We start from the raw sequence: 14,623 nt of genomic DNA, 5'->3' as shown, positions 1-14,623 counted from the left end.
GAGAGGCAGACGTCACTGTGGATGATAAAAAGTGGATGGGAGGGTGGACACTGGCCTCTGTGTGGTAGAATATAATGCAGAGTCCCCATTCCCGGTGCCTGCCAACATGGATGCATCCCAGCTGGCATCAGATGATGTTGTACTTTGTGTCTTAGGCAGGGATTCCTCCTGCATACTCCGGTCCCCCTCTGATGTGCTGGTGACCTCTGTGTCACTGGGCTCCTGTGCAGCTGTAGTGCTAGTCTCGCTACCACTGGTGTCCGGCTCCTGTCCCTCTGTGTCCTCTGGTGAATCTGCATGAGAGAAATTCAGGGTTGGGATAGTGTCATCAACAGGACAAAGCAATTCAATCAATGCACTACAGAAGATGACCAAATCTACCTGTTGACCACCATAGTCACCAATCCCATTGCAGCAACTCACTACATAGACCACAACAGTGCGTGTAACCCTGAATATCTGCCATGACTGAGCCATGTCAGGGCCACACAGCACAACACCCTGCCCGTGGATGAAGTCTACCAGACACACAACTTGCTCTGTCCACACCAAGGGACATGATGTGGGCACACCACTTATTGTCACTGACAGACCTTGAGGGAACAGGAGGGGACAACACAGACACCTATTAGAACCTGACAGTCCATAATGGCAAGTAGCCCATGCCAAACACCATGTTGCACTCTGGGGCACATTGCTGTCAGATGTGTAGGCCTCAACAATCATAGTACATACAATGTACACTTACATGAAGTCACACTCAGATTGTGGACACTGTTGTTCACCTCCAAATAGATTCCCCACACCATCCCAATGCTGAATGACCATGAAGATCCTAGCACATATGGCTATGGGAATGCACAGCAGGGAGGATCACCTTTGTAAGGCCTGTTTGGGCTAATGCATGACACTGGCACCCATCCCAGCAGCAACTTACATGACACAGCACAGCACCACCCTCCAAACATCACATAGGCCACTGCTGCCACAGCCCCTGTACACATGCATCCACTCCCTGCCAAAGTCACCCTCCCCAAATACTCACCCCTGCCTTGCTGCCGATGCTTCTTCAGAGGTGCATCCAGCTAAGTGAAGTCACTGCCAAGATGCGGCCCATCAGTGGTGTCATGCTGAGCCGTGCCAAAGGCCCAGTGTGTAGAAGCAGCCCCAAGGTCACATCTGCCATGTTCTTTGCCAGCCGGCTGATGTCGTCCCACGTCTTGTGGCAGTGGGTGCGTCGTCTGTTAGATACCCCCAGGGCTCACAACGTTGCGGCAATGGCCCTCCACACGGCTTTACTCTGGTGTACCTTGAGCTGCAGGCATGGGAGAAAAGAGGGGGAAATGATCAGTGACACAGTGTTATGTACCAACATCTATCAGTACAGTAGCAAGACACAGACTCATTACCAAATGTAATCTCTGTCCATCCCACCCTGGGGTACACCTCAAATGGGCACTCTGCATGGGGTAAGCTGATGTGATTGTATGCATTTATGAGGGCGTACAGGGTCCCTGTTAATCTCACACACATGCAGGTTGACTGCACTGAACCCCCTCTGTGGCTTGCACACATCTCCAGTCCTTTGCATATCTGGCCACTACATACATCACCTATCAACCTGTGTCTGTGTGAAGACCCACTGTGTGCATGACTGGGCAGCATTCAATGAGCATGTCCTGTGAACATATCTGTATGTCATGTGTGAGGCGTCAGGGTACATAGACTCACATACGAAATAAAGCTCTACACAAGTGGGGTTGTGTGCAATTATATAGGGCTGAGATGGTGCATATTTGGATTTCAGTGTGAATGAACCAGAGTAAGGACACACTAAGTGCAGTGATGTGACCTCGTCTTGGTGGGCGGGCACTGTGCAGCGCATCTGGGTTCACACTGAGTTGGACAACAGGGGCACACAGAGACATTCCGCCAAGCAATTACTGTCCTGGCACCTGCATGTCCAACATACTTTGTCTCTGTATTGCTGACAATGTAACACACTCCACTCAGACATACAACTGCAGGCAGGGAAACCTGTGACATTGGGACTTTGGGACACACACTCCTTCCCCCTGGAAACAGCATGATTGTCAGCGCATGACACAACCCCACACCATCAGGCATATACTGCAGCAGTCCAACTACATGTGTGCCCCCCTGCCCTACACCTCCCTTTATGATGACTTACCACAACATTTGGGGCAGAATACAGCCTTGGGTACTGTACGAGCACCTCGTCCGCCAAGACCTCCAGCTCCTCGCTAGTGAATGACTGGCACGGATCTTCTCTGTCCATCCCTGTGGACATGGAACACCTGTGGTGAAATTGGGTGCAGAGGGGTCTCAGGCAGCAGGCTCTGGAGACAGCGACAGATGAGGGTCTCAGGCAGCAGGTTCTGGAGGCAGCAGCAGATGAGGATCCCAGGCAGCAGGCTCTGGAGGCAGCAGCAGATGAGGGTCTCAGGCAGAAGGCTCTGTGAGCAGTGAAAAAGTGAGGTGCCCTCCCACACATAAATAGCCCCCTGGGGTTGTTTCAAAGGTGCCAATTGGTTGTCCAGGTATGCCTCTTTCAAAAGCATCCAATGACCGCCTCCGCGGTGGCGGAGCACGCCTACCACGACTTTCAAAATTGCCTCATGCCACCGCAATCATCGCTCCCATTGTCTGTAGGCAATGCTCCAAGGCGGTGATGCACCGCAGGGGCTCGGGTTGCGCTACCGCGATGGTGCATCTTTCAAAAGCATCCAATGTCCACCCCCGCGGTGGTGGAGCACGCCTACTGCGATTGTTAAAATTGCATCATGCCACCGCAATCATCGCTCCCATTGGCTGTAGGCAATGCTCCATAGCGGTGATGCACCGCCGGGGCCATGTGGTTGCTACCGCAATTTGGGTGGCGGAGCATGCCCACCGCCATTTGGGCATGTCTCCATGTCAATGACTACCGCACTTGTGTGAATGGGGGTGCTGGTGACACACCGCCGGTGCCAGGCAGTAGCTACCGCAATTAGGGTGGTTGAGCATGCCCACCGCCATTTGGGCATGTCTCCATGCCAATGACTACCGTACTTGTGTGAATGGGGGGTGCTGGTGACACACTGCCAGGGCCAGGTGGTAGCTACCGCAATTAGGGTGGCGGAGCATGCCCACCGCCATTTGGGCATGTCTCCATGGCAATGACTACCTCACTTGTGTGAATGTGGGTTGCTGGTGACACACCACCAGGGCCAGGTGGTAGCGACTGCAATTTGAGGAACATACAATGGCAATGTCCATCAGGAACACTTCAACAATGCACAGTGGCCACATGGTGAAGGGCACATCATTGTGCACACAATGTCAATATTCCATTGACTCCACAGGTGCCTACATGGGCCATGGTTGTGTATGTGTGACATACATTGGTCTGTAGTCCCTAACTTGTCACGAATGCATTAGATGGTTAATGAGGTAGGACAGTGGTGTAGTGGACTCTACAATGTGTACACATATGAATGTGTTGTGGGGCAGTGATGACCTCAGCAAGGATTGTCTCACTGTATGATGTTGTTACTTACTTGTGCTTATCTGTACGCTCATACACACAATAGTCAATTCACCGCCAACTGTGAGCATTGTGTTGTAGATGTGTGCCAAGTTTGAATGATGCATTGAGGCGTGACGGGTACATCAGATGAGTATGAGACAGTTGTGTTGATTTGTTGCACAATGGCTGGATTCCATGCTCCCAGGCGTGCACATGTGGAATGTGGGCATGAAATGTATGCATTCACATTGACCTATGTGGTGTTTTATGCACTGGTGTCTTGTAAATGGAGAGGTGTGCCTACCTGTTAGGTGAGGGTGTTCAATACAACGGCTGCAAACTGCTTCTGGGTTGATGTGGGATGCTACATCCTACTTAGGGGTGGGACAGGGGGCATGGTGGGAGTAGTGGTACAGGCCTCCCTCCCCCAAACGGGCCTCCCAGGCAAGATGGCTACCTACCTGTTAGGTGAGGGTGTACAATACAATGGCTGCAAACTGCTTCTCGGTTGGTGTGGAGTACTAAATCCTGCTTGGGGTGGTAGTAGTGGTACAGGCCTCCCTCCCCCAAACAGGCCTCCCAGGCAAGATGGCTACCTATCTGTTCATTTGTTGTATTGCAATGGCTTCCAAGTGCTTCTAGGTGAGGGAGTGATCTATCCTGCTGGGGTGTGGGACAGAGGGCATGGTGGGAGCAGTGCGACAGGCCTCCCTCCCCTATACAGACCTCCCAGGCAAGATAGCTACCTACCTGTTAGGTGAGGAGAACCATACAATGGGGTTTTAGTTGTGCAAGAAAGTATAGATCAGTGTGTTGGTTAACATTTGTTTGTTATTACCAGCCTCCACTCCCCGGATACTCCTGTGGGACTCAGGATACAGTATGGTAAGCACCTTCTCCTCCCATGGTGTGAATGTTTTCTGAGGGATGGGAGGGCCATTGCCAGTCTGGTTAGCCAGCTCCAAGTTCTTGCTCCTCCTCTCTCTGAAAACCCTCTTGAGATCATGCCACCGCTTCATGATCTCCTTCTTGGATCACAGGGAGTTCCCTACTGCATTGACCCTTTGGACTATCCATTGCCACAGTTGGGTCCTTGTGGCTAACGGTGTCTGTTGGACCAAGCTAACAACCAGTTGTGGTTCCACTCTGATTACCTCATTTATCATGACTGTCAACTCACTCTCTGTGAATTTGGGCATTTTCTGTGATGCCATGGTGTGTAGTATGCAAAGTGCTTGTGGGTGCAAGGGTCTGGGTGGTGGGTGTGGTGTTTGAGTGTGAGGTGTGTTATTTGCTGGGGGATTGTTGGTGCTGGTGTGATGGTGGTGGTGGTGAGTGTGCCGTGTTCTATTGCCTCTCCTGTCAGGTCTGGTGTATGCCCTTCTCTTCTGGAGTGTTGCAAAGGATTGTGGTCAGTGAAGGGGCTGGTCTTATACTCAGCTATGTGGGTGTGTCCCAATGGAGTTTTGCTGTCAGGTGTGTTGTGGGAGTTATCCGGGAAATTTTATGTTTCTGTTTGGCATTTATTTGTTTCCTTGGGAGGTGTTTGGTGTATTGGGAGGCATGGCTACTTAGATTTGTGCAAAGTTTGCCTTGGTTGTGGTGTTTTTGCATCAACCGCCATGTTTTATATGGATCTCCCGCTACAGTGGCTATGCTGCAGCTCTTCCGCAGGCTCTCCCATTCACTCCAGTGTGGGACCGCAGCGGTCGGAAACAGTGGATCGTACTGCGGAACCATTGAGTATTTCCTCATTTCCCGTGCGGTATCTCCGCTATGCTTGCGGCGGGTTGTAGCTTTTCCGTGGCGTTTCTGACCACCGCAGTCAGTTTTTGATCGTCACCGCCCGCGTCGAGCTGTTTTTATTTACCCGCTACCGCCAAAGTCGGTCTTTTTTGGCGGGTGATCCTAATTCGACCGCCGGTGTATCCACGGTCGCTGCGGACGGTTGTTTTCTGCGTACATGGCGATCGGGGTGGTTTTCTGCGCAACATCCTAATGGGGCCCAAAGTTTGTGGAAGAAAAACTTTACAGATTTGAACAGCTCTTGAAGGAAGGTGGTCCAATGAGAGGGCAATAGTTGAGAGAACACAGTGACAACGCTGGACACCAATATGTGGTCTGTGTGTGAAGGGTAGGCAGAAAAGGGCAGACTTGGTGCGACTTTTGATCCCTGGCTAAGGTTACCATATGACCCCATGTCACAAGCCCTTAATTTTCCAGTCCTGGAGTGATTGTTTTGGAGTGTTTTAATTACTGTAGGTCATTTGACGTTAATGAGGACAACAACTCCCGAAATGCATTTTATTGTAACATGGGAGGCCCGTCTGGAGCAGTGAGCGACTGATGAGATGGCGTCGTCTTGTAACTTTGTGCCTCGAAACTCAGTGTTTGGAGTTGCTATGACCGGTGACGTCACGTGGAAACCCTGCCTTTGATTGACTTGCATGAGACTGCACAAACCTGCTTTGGCTCCAGGTCACTTCCTTCTCGGTGTAAGGCAGCTCTTGTGCCCCATGCCCGCTCCGCCTCGAGGGACCGAAGTAGTTAAAAGCCAGAGGGCGGTTTCGCAGGAAGTGCAGTAAATGAGAGGTGGTGTGTGTTGGGATCACATGATGTGTCCGCGGCTACCGCTTACTGTACCTTCTGTCTGACACTTCTCAGAGGCTAGCTTGGGGACACCACAACAGTGCAGCCGGGACTGTGTAGAGTTATTCATCTCTGACTTTCATCAGCAGCTGAACCTCCGTAAGTACATCTCTCAAGTGCAAGGGTTTAATAATCTCTACAGTGTGTTTAGGGGGAGGGCTCTTTCTCTGATCGCTGTGTGGAAAAGTGGAAACCTAGATTGGCAGTTGCTTCCACTACTGTTTGTGGGCATGAAATGTACTTAGAACGTTTCTGGTAGCAGGACGAAAAGAGGCTTTCTTTTCATCCTTAATATTCTAAAACAAAAAAAAATCGGGGCTCCTGGGCGGGTGTCCCGCACAGCGAAAGAAAGCTGTCACATAACTAAATCAGCTTTATCTGTGACTTTGGACCCAGTCCTGGCGATGCGTTGAAATCGAGGGGACACGGAAGCTGTTGAGTGGGAGGTTTTCCAGGAGTTGTGTATAGAACCGTATGCAGAAACGCTAATCTCATGATAAATTTCAAGAGGGGGAGGGGGCTGTTGTGACTTGAACACAAAACCAGGTAAAGAACCATGGACCGCATTGAGAACAGAGAATCTCGTTCAGAATTGGGGTGAAACTGCAGAGATAACTAGTGAACTGTTCAATGAACCGGGTAGAGAAACATGATTTATATGCAGGTTTTAACACAAAACTTGTAAACGGTGGACCAGGACCGCAAAGAGGACAACGGACTTCATACTGAATCACAGAGCGAGACCCCGGCACAGAACTCTTGAATGAGAGGACAAAAGTAGACCAGCTGGAGGGAATGATGCAATAAGACCAAGTGATCACGATCACTTGAAATGTTACTTTTCAGGGGACATTGCTGCTCATGCATCCCTTGCGTGCTTAGCACATCATCGCAATTACGGTGAAAACAAAAGTGATTGCGATTGCGATGACCTGCTAAACCCGCGAGGGATGTGCGTGCAGCAATGATTGGAGAGGCAGAGCAAGGCGCGCGTGCTTGTGCACGTAACCGCAAGCTGGTGGCCGTCCGGAAGCACTTTGAAAAGCCACTTACTAAAGTCGAGCAAGCAGCGCATGCGTTGCTCTAGGCTCGACCTAAAAAAGGCTTGCAAAATCTTTTCTTATACTTGCACAGGCTAAACCGCTGTACCCCAGCAGGACTCAAAGTTTACGTATTAAAATGCACATTGTTAGTCACTCATCTGACATTGCTAACATCCTTTGATAAAGGCAATAGTTTTGGTTCACTTCATATTCTTGTTGTTATTGTTCAATATATCTGGATGCAGAGACAGAAAACTCACAGAGAGCAGTGCATATTTTGTTAAAAATATAGGGCCTCATTTATGAGAAATGACGCATCGCTGCGTGAAAGCAGCGATGCGTCACTTCTCAGTGCGCACTCCTTGCGACATTCCTGATGCATCATATTTAATGTATGACGCATCATGTCGCAAGGAGTTACAGATACGTCAGTATTTCTGACGTATCTGTAAGCGCAAAAGTGACGCATTGCAGGAGTGTGTCATAAAAGTGACGCAACTCCAGAAATGCGTCCTTTCACATTGGGCAAGCCCCATGTGAAAGGGCCTGCATCAGTCTTACGCCTGCTGTGAGGCAGGCGCAAGATTTTGACGCAACGGCGTCATAAAAGCGACGCAGTGAAATCTCATAGATTTCACTGCGTCACTTCTACGACCCTTCCTTGCGTCACTACGCCCCCTTGCGTACATTATACCTGGCGCCGGTATAATGTGGTGCAGGGGTTTGCGAAGTGACGCATCGACCAAGATGCGTCACTTTGTAAATGTGGCGCAACAAGGCACATTTTTTACGCCACTGGTGTGTCACAAAAAGTGACGCACCAGCGGCGTAAAAGTGATGCACGGCCTCATAAATGAGGCCCATAATGTGCCAGGGCCCTCATCAGGAGGCCAATGCTGCTTGCATCACCCATTGCCTCAGCCAGTGCCCCCACTCACTGTACCAACACAACTACTAGCCCTCACACTCCAACAAGTGTGCAATTAAATCTACTCCAGACCCCCAAAGCCATAAGAATGGCTTGGAAGGCAGGTATTAGTAATTTTAAATTCATATTGAGCAAATAAACAACAGTTATGTTCATCTCTAAATTTGATAGACTGCACCTTCATGGAGCAGACTGTTGGTTAGACAGAATATAAAAAAATACCATAGCGAGACAAAATATCATGTCAAGTTTAGTGGTACTGAAAAGAACAATTGAAGGAGTATTACCCGATGAAGGGGATGAAGGCTTTATCCAAATGAGGAAGCACTGTTCCTTTGTTAGTAAACCCCTCACTCACCACCTAGTGGTGACTTGCTTCATCATCGGGGCCCACCCAAGTGGCCTAGCGTCACTTGGGTGTGCTTCAACACCTGGGTTACAGTGGAGCAGGTAGTGAAGTGTGGGATGTAAACAAAAAAAGTGTGAATGTTAAAATTGTCCTGGTTAATGCTTTTGTATAAATTTTAATAAAAAAGTAACTGGACAATGATAAAAATATTGGTGAGATAGTAGTAGGAGAGTTACGGCCTACGTATCTCAGCTATGTGTTGGTCGACATGTTTCTACCATATGGGGCAATCCCCGGTATTCTTCAGGACCAAAACAAGGAAGTGGGAGGTGTGCGCCCCCTAAAAGACGCACCCTGTCCTAAATCCTTGGTCATCCAGAAGGAAAATATGCTTCTGGGCAGACACTCCTAAAATGTAGGGTGCCAACAAAGACTGGAGAAGTACTCTAGTCGAGTTGCATCAAGCAGGAGGTAGGGGCTTCGCTGGTAGCAACATATTAGTTGGAAGTAGCGAAGTAAGGCGGTTCACCTACGTCTACCTGCCGCTGCTCGGGTGCCGCTGCTCGGGTGCCGAGCAGCGGCAGGTAGACGTAGGTGAACCGCCTTACTTCGCTACTTCCAACTAATATGTTGCTACCAGCGAAGCCCCTACCTCCTGCTTGATGCAACTCGACTAGAGTACTTCTCCAGTCTTTGTTGGCACCCTACATTTTAGGAGTGTCTGCCCAGAAGCATATTTTCCTTCTGGATGACCAAGGATTTAGGACAGGGTGCGTCTTTTAGGGGGCGCACACCTCCCACTTCCTTGTTTTGGTCCTGAAGAATACCGGGGATTGCCCCCTATGGTAGAAACATGTCGACCAACACATAGCTGAGATATGTAGGCCGTAACTCTCCTAGTACTATCTCACCAATATTTTTATCATTGTCCAGTTACTTTTTTATTAAAATTTATGCAAAAGCATTAACCAGGACAATTTTAACATTCACACTTTTTTTGTTTACATCCCACACTTCACTACCTGCTCCACTGTAACCCAGGTGTTGAAGCACACCCAAGTGACGCTAGGCCACTTGGGTGGGCCCCGATGATGAAGCAAGTCACCACTAGGTGGTGAGTGAGGGGTTTACTAACAAAGGAACAGTGCTTCCTCATTTGGATAAAGCCTTCATTCCCTTCATCGGGTAATACTCCTTCAATTGTTCTTTTCAAATCCTTGACCAGGGAATCAGGAGTATTCCCCGTCCAGTAACTACGGACGCAACTCCTTACTCTCTTTGTGTTCCTATAAAGTTTAGTGGTACATCAAAAATATAATCGAAAGGAATATTGAAGGTAGAAATATATTTTTGTTGATGTTTTTAATATTGTAAAAAATATCGATATAGTTAATATTGTTGTATGTAATATTGTTAGTAAGTTTAATTAGTATGCAATTTATTGCACTGTATTTTATTCAATCTTTTTTATAATTTTTTTTTTTTTTTCTACTTTTTAAATTATAATATTTAAATTCCATCCTTGAGTACTACCATACCAAAAATACTTTCAACTAATTGAATTTAACACCTTATTTTTAAAAAAAAACATATACAGGGAAGTCTGATACAAACAATAACAGTGGATACAACATCTTCCCAACCCCACACCTAACTGTCCTTTCTTTGCAACTCTTTCCATTTACATAGTGGCTCCCAAATTCTTCTCCCCAGTCGTCTCCCACTCCTCCCTTTTCGAGCATAAATTTTTTCCTCTATATTATATGCATACAGAGTATTTGCCAACCACCATTGCAATTTCGGAGGATTTTTATCTAACCAAGCCCTAGCTATTGTCAGTCTGTAGACAGCCATTATTACAAACAGAAATTCGGCATACTGATCCTGCTCCCGTTCAGTCACACCTAACATAATCCAGGCTGGTGTAAGAGATACCACAATGCCCAATGATCTTGCCAAAAACCCCTCAATCTCATTAATCAGTGTTTGTAATTGGGGACAAATTGCGAAAATATGTACACTGTCTGCTTCCAACGCATTGCATCTGGGACAGTTAATTCCTGTATTCCCGCCCCATTTTGCAATCCTTGCAGGCGTGAAGTACAAAAAATATAGTGTTTTGTAATGCTGAGACTGCAGCGGGCAGCGCATAATATTGTACATCCTAAATTCAAAGAATCATAAAACAAGTTACTTTCAACTCCTAGTTTGTCCGCCCATTTCTTACTAAATTTATCTGAGTCGTCTTGCTTTTCTTTCATCAAAGTTGCATAAAAGGACTTAATAGAGCAATCCCCCATCAGCTTTATTTTCTCCATTATTTCTATTTTGTTAAAGCCTACTGGGCCTCCCACTTTGTTTTTAAAAAAACTTCTAATCTGCAAGTACTTGAAAAATCCCCTATTATGTATGCCATATGTGTCTCTTAGCTCTGAAAATTGCTTAAAACCATCCTGTGAGAATAGATCGCCTATTTGCGTAATCCCCCTTAAAGCCCACTCTGCCATTGTATGATCGGCAAAAATTTCCTCTGGGAGTGACCTATTGTTGATCAGAGAGACATACCTGTTATACCTCCCCATCTTGACTTTCTTTAAGAAAGCGTTCCATACCGTGACTGCCGCCTTGACAGTTTTAAACCTAGTTCTCTTAAAGTAACTATAATCTGTACAGTTTAAAAAACAATTATGAGCATTTACCCCTAGTGCGACAGCATAGACCTCCGTAGACATATTATGCATTCTTACATCATCAGTATTGCCTCCAATAAGGCCTTGAATATACTGCAAAACCGCAGCCATATAATATAAACGGAAATCTGGTGCACCCCAACCCCCTTTTTCCATAGGAAGTGTCATATACCTATAGGCCCTCCGGGTCTTACCGTGTGCCCATATAAACCTGTTACATATAGCCTCTATACCATTAAACCAGCTGGCTTCAATCAACAAGGGTACAGCCCTGAACACATACAAAAATTTGGGTAAAATCATCATTTTGATAATATTTGTGCAGCCAACCAGTGACAAGTGCAAATTGTTCATTTTTTCCAGATCTTTTTTAACTTGAGCTATCAAGGGATCCATATTCTTTTCAACAATCTTACCTATTTCTGCTGTAATTTGAACCCCTAAATAAGTTGCCATATCCTTCACTCTAACATCATTACATATTACCCACTGATTTTTGACAATCTGAGTTTTAGTAATGTTCAAACTGTATCCTGAAAACTGACCAAAACTCTCAGCTTCATCTTCAATTGCCCTAATGGCAACTGTAGGTTCTGCGGTCAGAATGGCGACGTCGTCCGCGTAAGCTAATGACTTAAGTCTACAACCATTGAGAACTAACGGTGGAATCTGCTCATTACTTTCCAACTTTCGTATATAATAGGGTCAAGATATAGAGCGAAAAGCAGGGGAGAAGAGGGACAGCCCTGCCTTGTACCTCTCTGAATATTAACTGCTGCCGAATAGCCTCTATTGATTCTTATCTTGGCCGTCGGGTTTATATATAAGGTCTGCAGGGCCTTTATAAATCCTGGTCCTATACCGTGCCAACTCAAAACATCCCATAAATATCTCCAAGAGACCCTATCGAACGCTTTTTCGGCGTCAAGAAACACCGCTGCCATTGGGTCTTCTAGAATGCTTGCTACATCAAATGCCGTAATTACTTGTCTGGTATGCTGAGTTGTTCCCTTACCTGGAATAAATCCATGTTGAGAAGAGATAACCAATGATTCAATTACCCTAGATAACCTTTTTGCCAGAATTTTGGAGAACACCTTAACATCAGCATTCATTAAAGTTATGGGACGGTAGGAACCCGGGGCATCTGTGGGTTTGCCCTTTTTTGGTATAACAATAATATCTGCGCCGCCCCAAGATTCTGGAGCAGACTCACCCATTTGCGCTAGCAACATCACATTAAACATTTCTGTTAGTAGAGAGGATTGGAAGACTTTATAAAATTCTATCGGAATCTGGTCTGGACCAGCAGCCTTCCCAGACGGTAGCTCCTTCAAAGTCTCAATCAGTTCATCCACCTGAAATATCTCTTCCAACCCTTTTCTGTCTGCCTCTGCCAGCCCTGAGGGCCCTATCTCACTCAAATATGCCCTTATATCCTCCTCTCTTTCATACCCATCTGATGTATAGAGCTCCGTGTAAAATTGTCTAAAAACCTCTCTGATCTGTTCTGCATCCTTAACCTTAGTTCCCTGACAATTTTTGATCTCTTTAATATCAGTCATCCCATCTCTTTGCCTAGCTTGTACAGCCAGTATGTGACCAACTCTTTCGCTAAGCTCGTACGCCTTTTCTTTATTTACTATATATTTCTCAACGGTCTTTTTTGCCATCCCATCCATAACTTCAGCTTTGAGGGCTACTATCTTCAATAATATCTGCTCAATTGGAGAATGTGTATGTATAGCCATCATAAGTTCTTCCTCCACCTCTGTAATTAATTCATCTTGCTCCGCTTTTTCCTTCACCATTCTTTGAGCACTGATAACATAGCTCAGGGTTTCTCCTCTTATTCCAGCTTTAAACGCATCCCACACAATCCCTGGTAGTGAGGTACCTCTATTAATCTCCCAGAATTCCTTAATCCATTTACTCATTCTCTCCCTGTAAGACTGATCCTGGAGCAACGTTCTGTCAAAAGTCCATTGTCTCAGTTCTTTATTTCTCCTTTGCCCAATTATTACGGTTAAAACTAACGGGCTGTGATCTGATATGATCCTTGGTTCCCTTTCTATTCTTGCTCTATCTATCAGACCTCTTGTGATTAAAAAATAATCCAACCTGACCAATGTCTGATGAGGAGCTGAAAAAAAAGTACTCCCATCTAGGTTCGGGTGACAATTTAACCATGGATCTTCTAGCGAATTATTCCTTGCCATATCTGCTAAGGCTCTATAAGTTCTCTTTTTCCTCCCCGTATATTTCCTACCAGGATCTAAAAAACTACTATCTGCGTCATGGATATTCAGATCACCGCAAAAAATAATGGGCTCCGGCCATTGCGCGAGTTCAGCGTCTAAAAATTGGAAAATATCTGGATCATCTCCTGTAGATCCATAGACCGAAACAAGCGTGATAGTTTCTCCCCTAAACATTAATTCTGCTATAACCCATCTGCCCCACTGATCCTCCAACTTCCTCTTGACCAGTGTATCCTGTCTCTTGCCCAGAATCACCACCCCTCTCGTCTTTGTATTCTGATTAGTTTTTGTTAAAACATTAAAGCCAAGTTGATCCAATAAATACGCCTTGGTACCTTCAATGTGTGTTTCCTGAAGGCACACTAGATCAGGTTTTAGCGATTTTAACAAAGGAGCAGTTTTTAACCTCTTATTTAGCTCATTGAGTCCACAAATATTTATTGAAACTATTCTACAGGTCATTATATTTCATAGTTTCTCCTACTTCCTGTATACACCTATACCGGTAGCATTCAGTAGTTTTCTTTGTTTCCTTTCCCATATTTTTTATTGCTATTCTATTGTATAACTTACTCCATACATCTTTTTTTACTCTTTTACCTACACTGTGTTTGTGCCCAACATCTGCGTGCTTGGTTCCCCCCCCACCACCCTCCCCCCACCCCCCCTAACCCCCCTCCCTTTAAGAGCCCCCCCCCTTGCTACAGGCAAATAGGCCAATCCTGGCCTATGTGTAGCCCCTGTAGTCTGCAGAATCGCTACTCTCTCCTATCCTGTTCTCACCTTTGTTGGACATTGCTATATGTATTTTGTTTAATATTACCATCTTACGAGGTCTTTGGTGGGCTTCTTACAGGGGTTCTAGGTGGAGTTCTGGTTCTACTCTCCTTTCCTTTATCTAGTTCCGTGATTTCTGCTAAATATTCCGCTGCTTTTATCTCAGACGTAAACATTCTGGTATAACCTTTCCTAATTACTTTCAACCTTGAAGGAAACAACAAATAAGCTTCTGCACCTTGCTTTTGGAAGGGACCTATCATCTGCCTTAACTTCCACCTTCTTTCCACGGTAACATGGCAGAAATCTGGCCTAGAGAAAAAGGTATTGCCGTCAGCTGTCTTTCTAGAATCAGGTCTAGCCTTATCAATTATTTCTTGTCTTGCTAAGAAATTAC

The sequence above is a fragment of the Lissotriton vulgaris genome, chromosome 5, assembly GCF_964263255.1.
Source record: "Lissotriton vulgaris chromosome 5, aLisVul1.2, whole genome shotgun sequence".
Taxonomy (NCBI): Eukaryota; Metazoa; Chordata; class Amphibia; order Caudata; family Salamandridae; genus Lissotriton; species Lissotriton vulgaris.
The sequence above is the reverse complement of the archived record's forward strand: the minus strand, read 5'-3'. Positions refer to the sequence as shown.